The 16,506-nt window shown below is 37.0% G+C and overlaps 1 pseudogene across 1 annotated transcript; it reads right to left on the reverse strand.

The window, feature by feature from the left end:
- Window positions 1-9,792: 9,792 nt before the first annotated feature.
- Window positions 9,793-11,934, reverse strand: LOC149827849 (xyloglucan 6-xylosyltransferase 2 pseudogene; annotated as a pseudogene). Its single transcript, XR_016434968.1, has one exon. The product of XR_016434968.1 is annotated as a xyloglucan 6-xylosyltransferase 2 pseudogene (transcript).
- Window positions 11,935-16,506: the final 4,572 nt, after the last annotated feature.

Below are 16,506 nucleotides of genomic sequence, written 5' to 3' on the forward strand. Positions count from 1 at the left end.
CGTCCCATGGATCTTGCTAGACACCTTTTAGTTGTCCTGCGATGTTCCACCCCTTCCCCGGGAGCAGCCATGTCCAGAACACCTACAACAAAAATCCAAAAAATAAAAAATAAAAAAAGAGCAAATCACCTGAGACAAAAACTTGACTTGTCCAGGACACATCTTCACCCAACCGACAGTGTCCAAACAGGTCTGTGATACACAGTTCTGTCCGAGCAACATTTATCTTTTTCATTTAGGCTCCGTTTCAAAACTGGTAATCGTATGGATATTATGCATTAAAAAAAGTGAGCTGTCAAATCCTGCATTTGGCAGCTACCACCTCTAGGAGGGAGGATTAGGTGCAATCACATTGCATAAATGCAATGTGCCGCTGCACCTGATCGCCCTCCATCCTCGGTTGTACAACAAATGAATGGTGATCAGGTGCAGCAGCACATTGCATTTGTGCAATGCGATTGCACCTGATCCCAACACCTTCTAGGAGGTAGTAGTTATCAATTCCATTATTTAGTGTAAATACAAAGGAGAAGACTTCACTTCCCATCCCAAATGCATTTGCATTAACTCCCATCCCAACCACTAGTTTCCAAAGAGAGCCTTATATTCGTAGTTCACACTTTCTAAGAGGTTTAAGGCATCGATGCTGAGATTGAAAGATCAGAACTAAAATGCAATGAAAAGATCACTCACAGGCTTACGTGGTTCGGTCTGTTATTAAGATCTACATCCACAGAACCCACTCTCAAGAACTTGATTTCTTGAGAGAGGGATTGAGCTGTTCATATTAATAAACGTATATCAGTAAAAAATGGAAAGTGTATATAGTAAAATATATGGCAAGGGTTCAACCATTTCCATCTTAAAGATTTTATTATAATTTGGTAACCCTGCCATTTGGTTCATGATAACCTCCTCCAAGATGACGTCCTCTTATATGTTTATCTTGATTCTGTTAAGATTGCTTGGGAACTAAGACTCCCTCTTTGGTCATCCTCATCTTCACGGCATGCCTTATCTCTTCTTATTCTAACAGGAAGCAGATCAGGTCATGCTGAACATGAGCATTTTTGCTCATGCCAACATCGTGGCCGTCTGTTTGCATTTTGGATGAATGCCACGTGGTTTTGTTGACTTTTGAGCTTTTTTAAATGCAAATCGGATGGCCAAGATGTCGGCATGAGCAAAAACGCTCATGTTCAGCATGACCTGGTCTGCTTCCATTCTAACATCCCCCTGTAAGTTCAACGGGGCTGATGTCACATTAAAATTGTTACACAATAGTTTGCAACGTTCACCATAAAGCGGCTTGATAAAAATGTCTGTCACTTTATCTTTGGATGAGATATATTTTACTTGAAGTTGTTCTTTTGCTATTTTTTTTTAACAAAATATATATCAATTTTGATATGTTTACTCTTGATGTGGAACATTAGATGGGTTGCAAGATACGATGCTCTAATATTATCACACTTTCTAAACCAAAATTTTGGCTATATTAGTTATATATATTTTTTAACCTGAATTCCAATTCTTCATAAATAAATTTTAAAAGGAAAATTTCACTAAAGTCGATAGGACCCTTTTGGCGTGTGAGTGTATTTTCTATATATATTTTTTAAAATCTTTCATACTGTATAGTATAATACTTGGTGCTTATTAGCATTATCAATTGATCACATATAAAGACATTTGCAAAAAATAACAAAAAAAAAATCAAAAAATCATGGGTATTACAATAATTATGGTAAGATATTGATGATGATTTTCTCTAAAAGTTATGCATGAATTATTTTATGTTATTTTTTTTACTGATTTGATTTTTAGAGAAATTCATACGAGGACTTTAGTTTTGACCTATTTTCTTAAAACTGTTTTACAGGCACAGGTGTTGATGTCTTTGACTAGCTAGCTGCAGGATACGAGCCTTGTGATGGTATTTGAGTTCTGACTAGATGGCATGATTTTGATATAGTTGACTTTTATATTTTAAACTTTTCGGCTTTTTTATTTAATTAATGAAGTTAATTTTATTACTTAGTTGATTCAATGCATGGAATGGTTTGTGGTTTGGTATATTAAATCTATATGATGTACCCCGAATATTGCAAGGTTTTCCACAAAATGCTTTAAAAAATGCACTGTTTTTCTCGGATCAGTTGAGGTCGTTACATTAAGCATGAGATGAAATTGGCTTTTAACCTTCCTAAGGATAATTAATTTATTTATAGAATCCCTAGCATACCTTCTATCGAGAAAAAAGGGAAAATAAATAACTAATTTATAAGAAGGTCTGAAGGCCATATAATTGCAGTTCAGAGGAGTCTAAGAATAAGATGAAATTGGCATTTAACTTTCCTAAGCATCATTTTACTATTTCATAAGACGAACTGGAGGTCAGATGGTTTCACTTTGAGAGAATGCCACTGAATGCTTTCATCAACTAGAATCTCTTAGAGGAAGAGGTAAAATTTGTAGCTAAGACAAATTTAAGCAAAAATCAAGTTAAATTCAGGAAAAAATCAAAATTGAAATTCAGGTATGACCACCGTTAGATCCGTCTCAAATTATAGATCGCGTAGGTAACCTGTTTTTCCAAAATCAGATTACGATTGGCCTAAAAACATGCATTTTTAAAAAATGATCGACCTCTATTTTGGAACGTTTTCTAGGTTGGATCAAACTAGATTTGCTCTGTTTAATCCAAGTTAATATGGATTTGAACCCAGTCTAAGATCCAGTCCAGGTTGGATCAATTTAGATTTGGATCTTTGATCCAAATCTCGATCCTAAATCCATCCATGGCAATTTTAAAGCTAACTTGAATTTAAAGTTTTAAATTTAATTAACTTTAAATTAAGGATTTCATAAGGGGGCATCCTTCTCAGAAATATTCTTTTAGAATATTAATTAAATAATAGATAATAATAATATAGAAGATAAGGAGGTAGAGTTCTATATTTAGTAAATCTCTACTCCTATAAGGGGGCTTCTAGAGGGGATTTCACCCCTATCTAGAACCCTATTAACATAATAGAAAAAGGAAGGTTAGAAGCCTCTCTCTAGAACTCAAGGTCTAAAGAGAGTGTGATAGAGAGAGAAAGAAAAAATCATGTGAGAGGGTTTAGAAAAAAAAAGAGAAAGAAAAGAGAGAAGAAGAAGAAGAAAAGAAAAATAAATAAATAAAACTACATTCATCGATTTTTTTTTTTTGAATTCTTCACACTTCAATTAAGGTACGGGTTTCTCTCTAATTTCTCATGGAAAGGAATATGTATAAATCGATTTGGGTATAGGTTTAAAGGGAAAAGCGTAAATCAGATTTTATTTATATATATAATATTAATTATATATATACTTTATGTGATTGTCGGTTTTCCCTCTGCATACAACTTGAAATATATATATGTAAAGAATATATTCCAGATTTGTCGATTTTTCTTGTTTATGTATCTTAATATATTCATGTATTTCAGATTTGCCAACTTTTATTGTTCGTGCATTTGAATATATATATATTCAAATTCATATTCGTCCTCCTCAATTGGCTTTTGAAGTTGTTGAAATACTCTACTCATGAATTCACTATCTCTCAAAGAAATTTGAGTGAAAAACTAAAGTGAAAAATATCATATGAGTGAGAAAATGAATATGAGTGAAAAGCAAAGAGTAATTAATTCAAATTGATTGAATTGTAGTGTTTTTGAGTGTAAAATGCACTCATATTTATAGTTGAAAGTTTCCATACGTTGAGGGTATGAAAGGGTGTCAAAACAGTCCATTTTGAACGATCAAAATGTTTGAAAAATAAAAAGATATGCCTTTTTTAAAGTTTCAGGAAAAATGGCAAAATTAGTCGACTGAAACAGTAGTTAGTCGACTAATAATTAGTTATTAGTAGACTAACAGTTATCGTCGGTCGACTGATCTGTTAATCGAGCTGTTTGAAAATCTGAACTTTTGAAACTTAGTTGACTAGAGATAAAATTAGTCGACTGATAATATCATCAGTAGACTGAAAAACCTTTCAGTCGACTGCTGCTAAAATCTTCTGAAAAACATACATTCTGTCTGGTCGACTGATAAAAGCATTAGTCGACTGCTGCTAAATTTCTAGAAAACACATGTTCTGTCCAGTCGACTGATAAAGTCATTAGTCGACTGCTGCTAAAATTTCCAGAAAACAGACATTCTGTCCAGTCGACTGATAAAACCTTCGGTCGACTAATTTGACAAAAATAACTTTTTAGAAAATATGGCGTGAAAGGATTAGTCGACTGGTGAGTCTATTGGTCGACTAATAAACACAAAAATTTAAGAAAAGAGTTTTCTAAAAAGATTTTCATGAAGGGTTCTTTTAGAAAAGTTTTTCTAAAGACTTTTTAGGTGAAATGCAATCGAAATATGCACTCTAAGTAAGGCTCTTACAAGAATCTAAGACTTTAAATGAATTTAACATTTGAACACTAGTCTTCAAAGATTCTTCATCGAATTCTTCAATGTCTTCATTGCCTTAGCTGAAATGCAGTTGATTTCACTTACTCATCATCAAAACCTTGTACTTGAAGTATCATGTACGACTTCAGTGGCGTAACAGTCCCTGCATTAGATATTGATTTTTAATGTTTTGGTTGATGGTGTTGATTCCTAATGTTGGTTGAAGAACAAGTATGAAATTCAGTAAATAAAATACAAATTATGTGTTAAGCTACGATGAGAAACTCAACTTGAACTTTGGAAATTTGTGTCTGTTTTGAGTATCCGCGAGTTTAAAGAAAAGTAAAAATTAAATTTGTGTGCATTTAATAGGGACATGCATGCAAAAGAAACTCTGATAAATAACTTAATAAGTTATTCATGCATGTTCATTGAATCATACATATTTTACTGTTCAGCATTAGTTCATGCATATTTAGCTTTGCATGATATTTGGTTGAATACTTGAATAGTAAGATAATTGTGGTACGTTATTGCTAGTGATTTTCTCTGAAATTTATGCATAAATTAATTTATGTTATTTTATTTACTATTTAAATTTTTAGAAGAATTCGTACGAGAACTTCGGTTCTTACCTGTTTTCTTAAAATTGTTTTACAGGCAAAGATGCTCAGTGATGTCTTGGACTAGCTAGCTAGAGGATACAAGCCTTGTGATGGTGTTTGGGTTCTGACTAGATGGCGTGATTTTGATAAAGATGACTTTTATATTCTAAACGTTTTGACTTTTTTATTTAATTAATGAAGTTAATTTTATTACTTCAAGTTGATTCAATGCATGGAATGGTTTGTGGTTTGGTATATTAAATTTATGATGTGCTCCGGATCTTTGGGAGGTTTTTTGCAAGTGCTTTAAAAAATACACTATTTTTCTCGAGTCAGTTGAGGTCGTTACATTAAGCATGAGATGAAATTGACTTTTAACCTTCCTAATGATAATTAATTAATTTATAGAGTCCCAAGCATACCTTCTATCAAGAAAAAAAGGAAAATAAATAACTAATTTATAGTAAGGTCTAAAGGCCATATAGTTGCAGTTCAGAGGAGTCTAAGAATGAGATGAAATTGGCATTTAACTTTCCTAAGCATCATTTAACTATTTCATAAGAAGAACTGGGGGCCGGATAGTTTCACTTTAAGAGAATGCCACTGAATACTTTCATGCACCGGAATCTCTTAGAGGAAGAGGTAAAATCTGTGGCTAAGACTTATGAACTGCTGCTAGGACTGAAATATAATGAGGAAGATAGCCTTAGCTGGAATGGCATGAGTTGAAGTAGATATTCGGTTGCTTCCTGCTATTGCACCATGTCCGAACATCCAACACTTCTCCAAAAAAACTTGTTTGAGGTTGGGACCTCCCCTAGAGCAAAGTTGTGTTCCCATGGATCATTTCTTTCAATAAGGTGTAGGCCATGGTCGGCAAAGGGAAAAAAACAGAATCAAGAAACACTCTGTGAAGTTGGAAGCAACAAGTGACAATTTTCAAGTCATGGGAGCTACCTTTAGAAAAGCTTGTAATCTAAAATAATTTTATTATTGATTTAGGATTAGTTTATTATTAATATGAATGCCTTGAATTCAGATAAAATTCATTAATTAATATACTGTAAAAACCAATAACTAGAAAATAATAAATTATTTTTAGCATAAAACTATGAATTGTATGCAGAAGAGCGTGAACAGTGTGCTTGTTATTCTAATGCGAAGTAAATTTTGGATACTTCTGTCATGCCTTATTCTTTAAATGAATTGCCTAAAGGACATTTGAGTTTAATAGTAAAACCTACACATTATGTTATTTTTTAATTATTTGTAGAAAATAAATTATGATATATTCCTTGATTCAATTAAAATAGGTCAACTATAGTTCCCCTCTTATATGAATATAAATTTCTTAACTACATAAATCTGTTGATTTTAAAAGAAAGTACAACTCCCATACCCAAAGTCCGATGTCCTTGGAAGAATGCCTGTCTATAACGTGCTTTGAAGGCACTCAACTTCCAGAAAGCAAGCTTCCTAAAATATGTAGAAGCTTTTGTTAACTATAATGCATAGTCATATTAATTAGAAAAAGGGATTATATCTGGCAGAAAAGCCTACACGGAAAAGGAGAAGTTAACAATCCACCTGTTTTAATGCTATTCTTTTTTCTTTTTCTTTTTTCTAATCTCTGCTCTTTGCTTGAAATGGATGCTCAGATTCAACAAATTTAAGGACTTGGGGAACTTTTATTAGGCTCATGGTGTTGAATAAATTGGAAGAAATGAGGAGTCCTTTGGATATGGTGGATTATTTCTACATGGTATAGTGTGGTTGGAAACAAACTGCTGTATATTCAAGAATAAATATACAAATGCCTTGATAATCCATGGGAAGATTGATCCTGATCTATTTTATGTGCAAAGAACAAATGACCAATGTTGCATGTTGCTTAAATTGGGCCATGAAACATTGGAAACCATTATAACTCCTAAAATTTTAACTTTAAAGCAGTCAAAAGTAGAAGGTGACTCCTTGTCACTTATCGCATTTTTGTATTGACAACATTAATGAAATCTTTTACCTCTCAAAATGGCTAAAACAAATAAAACCAATATAGTGATTTGCTTGTAAAAAGTTCATAGTATAAACAATCACTTTATATTGAGATAACCAGTTGTTGAAGGAAAGGTTAAAACCATAATTATCAATATATCATGCATCACATACTAAATTAGTTTTATATGAGCAACTATGGTTCTAGGAAAATTTTTACAAGATGCAAGCATCTCTAAGAGCTGGAACATGCCCCCAGTGTGGAATGGGGTAAAGCTGCTTGTTGCCCATGATAAGAGCTATACTATAGAACATGAGATACCAGAACCATATCACAATGGCACACCTAGTAAAACTGAAATCACTGATCTAGGAATCCTTGAAAGATTACTTGAATGTGATGAAACAAAATAATTTGCAGATTGCATGTCAGCTCCTTGTTAAAATCAAGGCATTTTTTTTTGGCCAAATAATGCCACATGACCAGACCATCTTTCTCTACTCAAACTAAGCATGACCATCAAAATTTTCTGATGAAACAACCATGGCTTCATGATTTCCTTGAGAAATAAGTATCTTGAATTAAGCATATAAAGATATGTTAATTCATACTGACAATGGAGCAAGCTTCATTAGAGTTGGGTTCTAGATGCTGACACTTTGAACCAACCACCTATACGATTAAATTTAGTTCTTAAACATGGTGTTTATCGTCCCATCCAAGCCCTTAAAAGAGTGGAAGTCTTGCTTATGAGTTCCGCTAGTGGCCTAGTGATAATCTACATTGTCACCTGTGGGCCTTCTACATTTCTTTGTTTAACCCCACAACTTTTGGCATTGAACAGCAATTCCTGCATTATAATTTTGACCTATAGAAGAACCATGATGTCGAGCATTTCAACCAAGTGGCGGGTCAGCAGGCAAGTGCTTGGTAGGCCAACAGCCCATTGAATGAATCAGGTGGGGTACTCACAACAGAAGTGAAAACAAAAAGCTGATTTCCATAGTCTGTGAGATTCAGTTGGCAGAAAATAATATTAAGGCCATAGAAAGTAGTTGTAGCACTATGTCACACAGACTCGGCTAAGGAGGTGCCGCACCCGAGTCGACACGCCCCGACACGGGTGCGGCTTCGGACTCGGCCCGGACTCGGTCAACGCCGAGTCGGACTCGGTCAACGAGTCCAGGCCGAGTCCGTCCACATTTTGGACTCGGTCAACGAGTCCAAAAATGTCCCGAAAAAACTATTTTTTTATATTTTTTATTTAAAAAAAATATATAAAAAAAGGCACTGTGACTGTGCAGTCTTTGCAGTGTGCACAGTCACAGACTGTGCACTGTGCACAGTATGTGACTGTGCACAGTGCACAGTGCTGTGCCTGTGCACAGTCACAGTCTGTGACTGTGCACAGACACCTGTGGCATTTTAAAAATAAAATAAAATTATATATATATATATATATATATATATATATTTTGCCGAGTCCCCGTGTCCAAAAATTTTAAAATTGTGCCGCACCCATGTCGCACCCGCACCCATGTGACATAGTTGTAGCACCAATGTAACTTCAGAAAGAATGAGCATCTATTGTGGGAATTTTGGAACCAGCCACTTGTCCAGAGACTCATTAAAATTGAGAAATTCACTATGAAACGCAAATCCAATTTCCCAACTTATTCCCCCCTTTCGTGGATAAGTTGGTATATCTAAAGACCACCTAAAGAGCAATCTCCTTCGTATAAACATGTTCACTAAAGGGTACAAGCAAAAAATCTACCGTACAAAATTTCATAAGAATGTAATAAAACAGCCATGTGCAGTCAGATACAATATACTCAAAGGTAACATTAATATATCTTAAATTAGATCACACGCTGGCAAACAGATAGCAACAAGAGGCTTCTCACTTTTACTTTGTGTGCTTAGGCAAGGACAAAACCGATCTCATTAACAGCTACTCAAAAAAATTGTAAATAACCAAATTGACTACTTATTCAGAGTTTAACTTTAGAAGTAGCTAGACCTAGAGAATCCATCAGTTGGATGAGCTGTCAAGTAGTTCAGTACATGGTGTCAACTTCAGCATGAATATATTCCCATCTATTCCAGACACAAAGATAAAGAAAAAGCAGAAACTCTTTTGAGTGCATAAATTCATCTAGAAGGAGACAACTTTAGCGTTGGTGTTACAGAAAAAACAGCACTACCAGCAGTTTGAGAATCCCTTTCATGCAAGGAAGGAACAAACTACTAGCTTCACAACTTTTTTCATGATATCATCTTTTCCAACACATTGTCATCCATTGCTTATTCCTTAAGCAAATCAAACACATTATATTACTCTCATAATACAGTTCGAGCTTAACATTCCACAACAGAGCACAAACTATATACACCAGCAAAGTGCACCTCAAATAATAGAAACATAGCCTTCGTTTTCACTGTGCAAGGAATAGAATGCAACAAAACTATATCCAATTCCAGAAAATTTGAAAAGAAAGATGCCTAAGCAATAAGCATTCATCCAACCAATAAGATATGAAGGTGGTGAGTCTTCAACGCAAAAAATAGATCGCCAGAGCTGCGTGCATAGTGTAACATTCATATCTTATAGAAGGAAATAAAACAACGATGAGATTCGAATACACGAAGACATGCTTGCCGTTGCAAGTGCAAAGAGGTAGGGAAACATTCTCGTCAAAAGTGTTCTATTGAATATTCTTCTATACAGATAATGCATTAGCCCAGCATAGAGACACCTAAAAGAGAAGTTTCATAAAGCTTACACACATAAGTATGTAACTGGGTTCAGCATTACCAATCGTAAGGAAGGAAAAAGAATACAATCTGAGTAAACAAACTAATGAAAACAACATCTCATTAATTGATCTCTGATACAAAGAACATAAGATCACCGATTTAGCTAATCCAAATGGAGAACAGAGAACACATATAAGAGACCTCTGCGGTGTATGCTAACTGTCAGAAATGGACCAAACTCCCCTCCAGCTCTCAAGAAGCCGATGCTTCTGACTTCTTGATGGCCTTGAACGATGGGTGGAGCAGCCCGAGCTCGTCCTTCATCTCGAGTGGGTTGCTGGTCTCGTTCCGGATCCTCTTCACCCGCCGGCTCGCGAGGCTCTTGTGCGTGAACCCGTAGATCTGGAGGATCTGGTTGTCGCCGAAATTGAACGCCCGATCCATCTGCTTCAGGCACCGCTCCACCGGATAGTCCCCGAACTTCCCGCAGGGCTTGCACCCCACAAAATGCGTCACCAGCGGCCACCGGTGATCGCCGAGCCCCGGGTGGTAATTCTCTATCATCTCCTCGTATCGATCCACCAGAATTCCCCAGTACCCATGAAGGTAATACGCACTCTCCAGATACACCTTGTCCCCCCACTTATCCCTCTGAGTTACGAGGAGATAAACCATGGCGGATTGATCGTCGGCCTCAAAATCCGGCCGGTCACGGAGCGTTCTCGTGAGCAATTTCCCTGCCTCCGTCCTGATCTTCCCCTTCGGCCCCATAGGCGCCCAGGCGTCAAGAATATCGAGCGACCATTGGCAATTACGCAGCAGGAAGCTACCGGTATTCAATCCGATCCAGTTCTTCTGGTCGTAGACCATCTCGTTCCACCCGTGCATCACCAAATTGTAGTCCGTGTAGCGATCCCACGGGAGCTCGAAGACCATATCGGTGAACATGGCGTCACTGTCCATCCACCAGAGGAATTCGACCTCCGGATGCGAGAGGAGAAGCTTCCGAATCAGCGGCAACTTCGCCCAGAACCCAGCCATCTCCGCGTCGAGGAGGGCCATGTTGTAGAAGATCTCGATCCCATGGAGGCGGCAGTAATCGATCTTGTTCTTTATTGATTTGAGAAGGTAATGGTCGCCGACCGGATTCTCACAGGCCTTCGGCGACGAACCGGTGACGAGGAGGACGCGGGGCTTGCCGGGGGCGATGAAATTGGGGAAATGCGGGTGGCGGGCGATCCAGTCCGACCTTTGGGAGTCCCAATCGGAGATCTTGGGGCCAAGGGAGTAGGGCTTGTTGGGATCTGGTGGCGGGTCGTCTTCCTCCACGGCAGCGGCGGAGGGCTCGGGCTTCTTCTCGGCGACCTCAACGAGGACGCGGTGCCGCTCCGACCGCTTCCGGAAGGCGAGGTGCTGCCGGATCTCGTTGAAGTCCTGCCCCGGCGTGCCGAACTTGCCGGCGCCGATGGTGCCGCGGAGGACCACCACCGTCATGAGGAGACAGAGGACGGTCACCTTCCCGTTCCTGAAGGCCCTCTGCATCTGCCTCACCCTTCTCACGTCCAGGCAGAGGCCCAACACCATCGCCTTTGTTGTCCCTCAGCCCTTCTCCTCCTCACGACCCCCCAATCCAAAGCTTCAATCTTGCCGGAAAATCACGAAAATCTCGATCTCAGATAGCGATTTTTTTAATGGAATCGTGATTTCTGCGACTAGCCATTGGTTCTTCAGCTTCACCCACAAAATTTCCGGCGCTCGGATGTTGAGATTTTGCTCCTCCTTTCTAGACAGATAGAGAGTGAAAAGGGTTTAGGACATTGTAAGTGTTGGCTAATGGAATTAGTGTGGGCTAAATTATTGATTTTGTTTGCAATTATGAGATTATAATGATTTGAGAGAAAGAGTGAGGGTTTAGGACATTATACAGTAGCGGCAGCTAATAGGATTAGTGACAGCTAATTATTGATTTTGTTGTAATTATGACATTATATTTAATTTGTTTGTCAGTTTTGTGATTTCTAGATTATGACTTTTCGATCAGCTCAGATAAAAATATTCGATACTTAGTTGCTGGCACAAATCATGGTCATTAAAGTGCTTTTCTGTTCTGATTATTTGGCAGCACCTGATTATTGAATTTGATTTTGAATTTGATTTTAAATATGAAAATGAATTAGACATTAAGTGAGAATCAGAAAGTATCTTTTTTGTTCAAGGAGGGAGGAACTTAATTTTATTAAAACAAGAAATAGAAAAAAAAGCTTAGGGCAACAAGGTATCCACCGCAGCTTTACAAGGATAGCATGGCAGCCTAATAAGATAGGGCAAATCCAACTCAAGCCCTGCCATTTCACGGCAACCATGTGGAATACATTTGAAAGAATAAGGGCAAGCAGTAAGCAGACAAGCCTAGCCCGGCCCTGGAAGGTTGCGTCGCTCTCCTGCCAAACCGCCCACCAAGCTGTGAACAACCAGCATCTCCAAACAAAAAAACAACCTACTTCTAGGTGGAAAACCCGGGTTGAGGTCTCTAGCGAGTGACTCCCAACACACTGATATATGAAGTTGCTGCCAAGAAGCTGAGAATAAGGTCAGAAAACGATTAGAGAACAATAGCAAGTGCATGGACGATTCGACATCTGCACCGCATACCAATCAGAAACCCCTCAGTGATAGGTTCTCATGAGTCAAAATGTCATCCTTTATCATGAGCCACACAAAGATCCTCGATCATGAGCCACACAAAGACTAAAACCTCACTTTTGTGTCTGTTGATGTGTAGACTCGAGATGAAGCTGAACACTTTGAGGATGCATAGAATCCGCGTCATTTGTTCAATAGAGGCTTCAGCAAAAAGGATGAAGTCGTCAACGAACTAAAGAATAGTGAAATCGAATTTGAAGAAGGATGCCGAGTTTATAAACCCGACCCTTGAGACTTGCCTAATCAAGGTTGTCAGCCCCTCATCAACAATATCAAAGAGAAGAGGGGGATCTAGCAGCCCTGCCTTAGGCCCCTATGCAAATAGAAAACTAGGATTGATTTGCCATTAAGACTAATTGTTGCCAAGGCCGTTTGGACTAATTCCTTCACTCACTTGCACCACCAGTCTTTGCAGAGATTACATTAAAAATGACCATGAAACAAAATAAAAAACCTTGCCAATATCCATCTCTCTCATTCTATCTCTGGTGAAAAGTTTTTAGCTAGGACAAAGCCACCCTTGTATGTAAAACATTGCCTGAGCCTCAGTCCTAAACCAGGTATTATGTCTGTGTTGTACCCATGGGACTAAGAAGTGATAACTTAAGATGTATATGCATTAGTTAGGCATTGCATGTATCGTTTAAGAAAGAACATATAATTTAAAATAAAAAAATTGTACATGCATTCAATGGCGTCTGTATTTGGTAAGTTCATGCATTCTAACTGTTCATGCATTTTATTTGCTTTGGATGAGTTAATTGATGCATACTTGTTTGATTTAGCAAATTATATACGCATGTCTGTTGTACAAGTATTCCAGTTAATTTTTAGTTTTAAATTATAAAAAGTCTAATAAAATTTCTACTTCGTATCCTATTTTACGAGTTTAGTATATTTAATCCTACTGAGACATGTCATGTTTGATCCTCATATGATTTAATATTTTTCAGGAAGTGAGTAGATATTTGCATGTGAAGGTGGGAGGTTGCGACGAAGACCGAGCCTATCTTTCCTATACCTCCAAAGATTTGGGACTATGATTATTTTTAATTTCAATTCAAAAGACAATTGTAATTAATTATGAATGGTTGTGGACATTGATTTATTTTATACATGTTGAAATTCATTTTTTTTAAATTTTCACAATTGTATGGTTATGCATGAATACAGGAAGTAGCATGCCAAGTTTTAGACCTAATGAGTTTTTTTGTTATTTGTTTAAAATATTTAAAAGTATTTAAAAAAAATACTATTTTTCGAAGATATGGCCTTGTAAACTTGGGTTTCTCATACGTAGCAGCAAACATTATGTCTCAAGTGATCGAACCATCCTCGAGATCTTCCAATAGCATCAGAGTGATCAATGTTTTTGAGCTCCCAAGTAACCATTGTATCTTTGTTGCAAATGTATTGCTGAGAACACTAGAGGTAGTCAAAGAATGGGAACATGTTCATATAACCAAATCTCAAGCAAGACCTTGCTACTCAAAAAGCACTTATCGTGACGATATTCAAAGGAGCTCAAGCCCTGATAAAGGCAAGCTAAGGCAGCCATGGGACTCAAAATATTTCATTTCAAGTTTGAAAGGAGGGTACGATAAGACTAGCTCGACGATGCATTTTTTTAAACAAGTGAGAAAGATTGATGACAAACAACTAATGATAAATAGTGTTGATGACAAACAACAAGTGTGGTTAGTAGAAAGAGTTAACAACACTTCATGGGGTTGGTTAACTACTGATGACAAACACATATTATTAGAAAAGTCTTGATGATAAACACAAAAATGGCTAATCGCTGATGACATACAGAAAAAATGTTGATGCCTCTGCATGTATCATCAGCTTCAGTGTCAAAACGATATGATTTTTAGCTTGTTGAAAAGCTAACATTCTCTACTTTAATTCACCTTTTTTTGTCAAAAACCTAAAGAAGTTATTTTGAAGGCAAAAAACAAGATCAAAATTAACCTTATCTTGAGAGTAAGCTTAAAGCATGAATTCTTTGGTATGTAAAATGTCTTGGTAAAAAATGGGGTGCCTACAAATGCCTCTCTTTCTTGCCGAGTGTATAAAGATCATTCAATAACAAAGAAAAAGAGTACACACCAGTTTTGCAAAAGAGCAAAAGATTGGCGTTGTTAAAATATTTTTGAAGGAGGATTTTGTAAAAGACAAACATAGATAACTGACAATGCAAGATAATAACTAAAGATGCATACATAGGTCAACACAGGTGTCTTTCTATGGTGCTTGTCTATATAGACATAGAGGTTGTGCCAATCAAGATTGGATCAACGATTAAGCAAGTATATTGTTTCACACAAGGCCTTTTCCGTGAACTCAATAACTGTGAGCAAAAAGTTTTTGTTGAGTGAGGTTAGACAAAAGATGAAACAAGTGCCTTGTCACTTAAAATCACACAAAATATGGTTGATGTATTTATCAAGACAAAGAATTATTTTAAAAAGACAAAGACAAAGACAAAGACAAATTATTGGGGGCAAAAAGCATCAAGAAGATGGAGACATTTTAAAAATGGTGCATGTTTCAAATATGTCTTTTTGAAGAAAAGGGGTCTGGGCAAGGATGATTTATGTGCTCGTTAAATGACCTTCAGATTAATCCTTCAATCTTTGGGACATAATATAGACCTAATATCCATTTATCTATAGGGTGATCCTATAATTAGGATTGGATAGGCTTTTTTAAGGGTTAACTGGGTTGTTGCAAGAAAACAAGTTAGAAGATACAAAATGCAATGCATGAAATGCATGGGATCTATACAAGAATTGCATAAAATACATGAATAAAATATTAGGAATACATGTAATAAATGTAAGAAATGCATGAAATGACTACTAAAGCGGTTCTTTTGGGGGGAAGAGCCATCCTAAAAAAACAATTGTTGATGACACATCATGGGTCATTAAAGACCTACTGATGACAATGCATGTGTCACTAAGAAAAATGTGTCTTTTGCAGATGACACATTAATGCTTATTTAGAAAGACTTCCTCTTTTGTTGATGACACATCATGGCTTTAGAGATCTTTTTAGGAATCTTTCTCTTTTTATTGACAACATGTATACCAGAGTTGACGGCACATCACCACCCTTGCTTTTTTTGTTGATGACACATAGGTTACTAGCGACTATAATCAATGTTTCGTTAGTAGCTTTTTTGTGGTTCATTTAAACTGAGGTCCCTTATTGTCTCCAGATCATTAGAAAGCCTCATTTTCATCAAATTTCCTATTGTTTGTGCTCACTTTCCTACCTTCTGTCATGGTGAAGATCGAGAACAATAATTTTTTTTGCGCTTTGACGTCTTGGGACTAGTTCACAAGTACCACAACATTGAAGAGGGTAATTTGGTAAAGCATGTTCCCTCTCTTTTTCGTTTGGTTCTCTTAGTTCTTAAATGATATTGATCCCTTTTCTTTTCATGGCAGAATAAGAAGAATGTTGTGCCCTTCAGACCTCCTATGATTGGTTTGTCCTTTGGCTTACTAGAGTTTGAGGCTCACCATGAAGAGTATTTAAATGAGTATTGCCTTCTCCGGGCTGCTTAACTGTGTGACTTTGTGGTTAATGGCTGGTTGATCACTGCTCTTTTGAAGAGGTGTAATCCCTACACCAACACTTTGGCTTTTGATGGGAGAAATTATGATAAATTTGGATTAATGCATTGAAATATTGGGGCTTCTCTTTCTTCCACATAATGACTACATTCATAATTAGTTCTTTTTTAACTGCAAATCATATGACAAACAAATGGTTGTACAAAACTTAATTGGCGAGGCACAATGGCCGAGGATGACCCATCATGAGGTTCCTTGCTTGGTTTCAAGGTCCTTATGGGAGGCTTATTGTGGTGTCACCAATAGCTATAACTTGTCTAGACAATCACCGTCACACTTGAGAGGTTGTTTTGCTCTTTGCCTGGTGGATTTCATCATTTTGGGTGAGACCCACAAGCTAATGGATCTTCACCATTTT

The sequence above is a fragment of the Nuphar pumila genome, chromosome 10 (assembly GCF_984573655.1).
Source record: "Nuphar pumila chromosome 10, dmNupPumi1.hap1.1, whole genome shotgun sequence".
Taxonomy (NCBI): domain Eukaryota; kingdom Viridiplantae; phylum Streptophyta; class Magnoliopsida; order Nymphaeales; family Nymphaeaceae; genus Nuphar; species Nuphar pumila.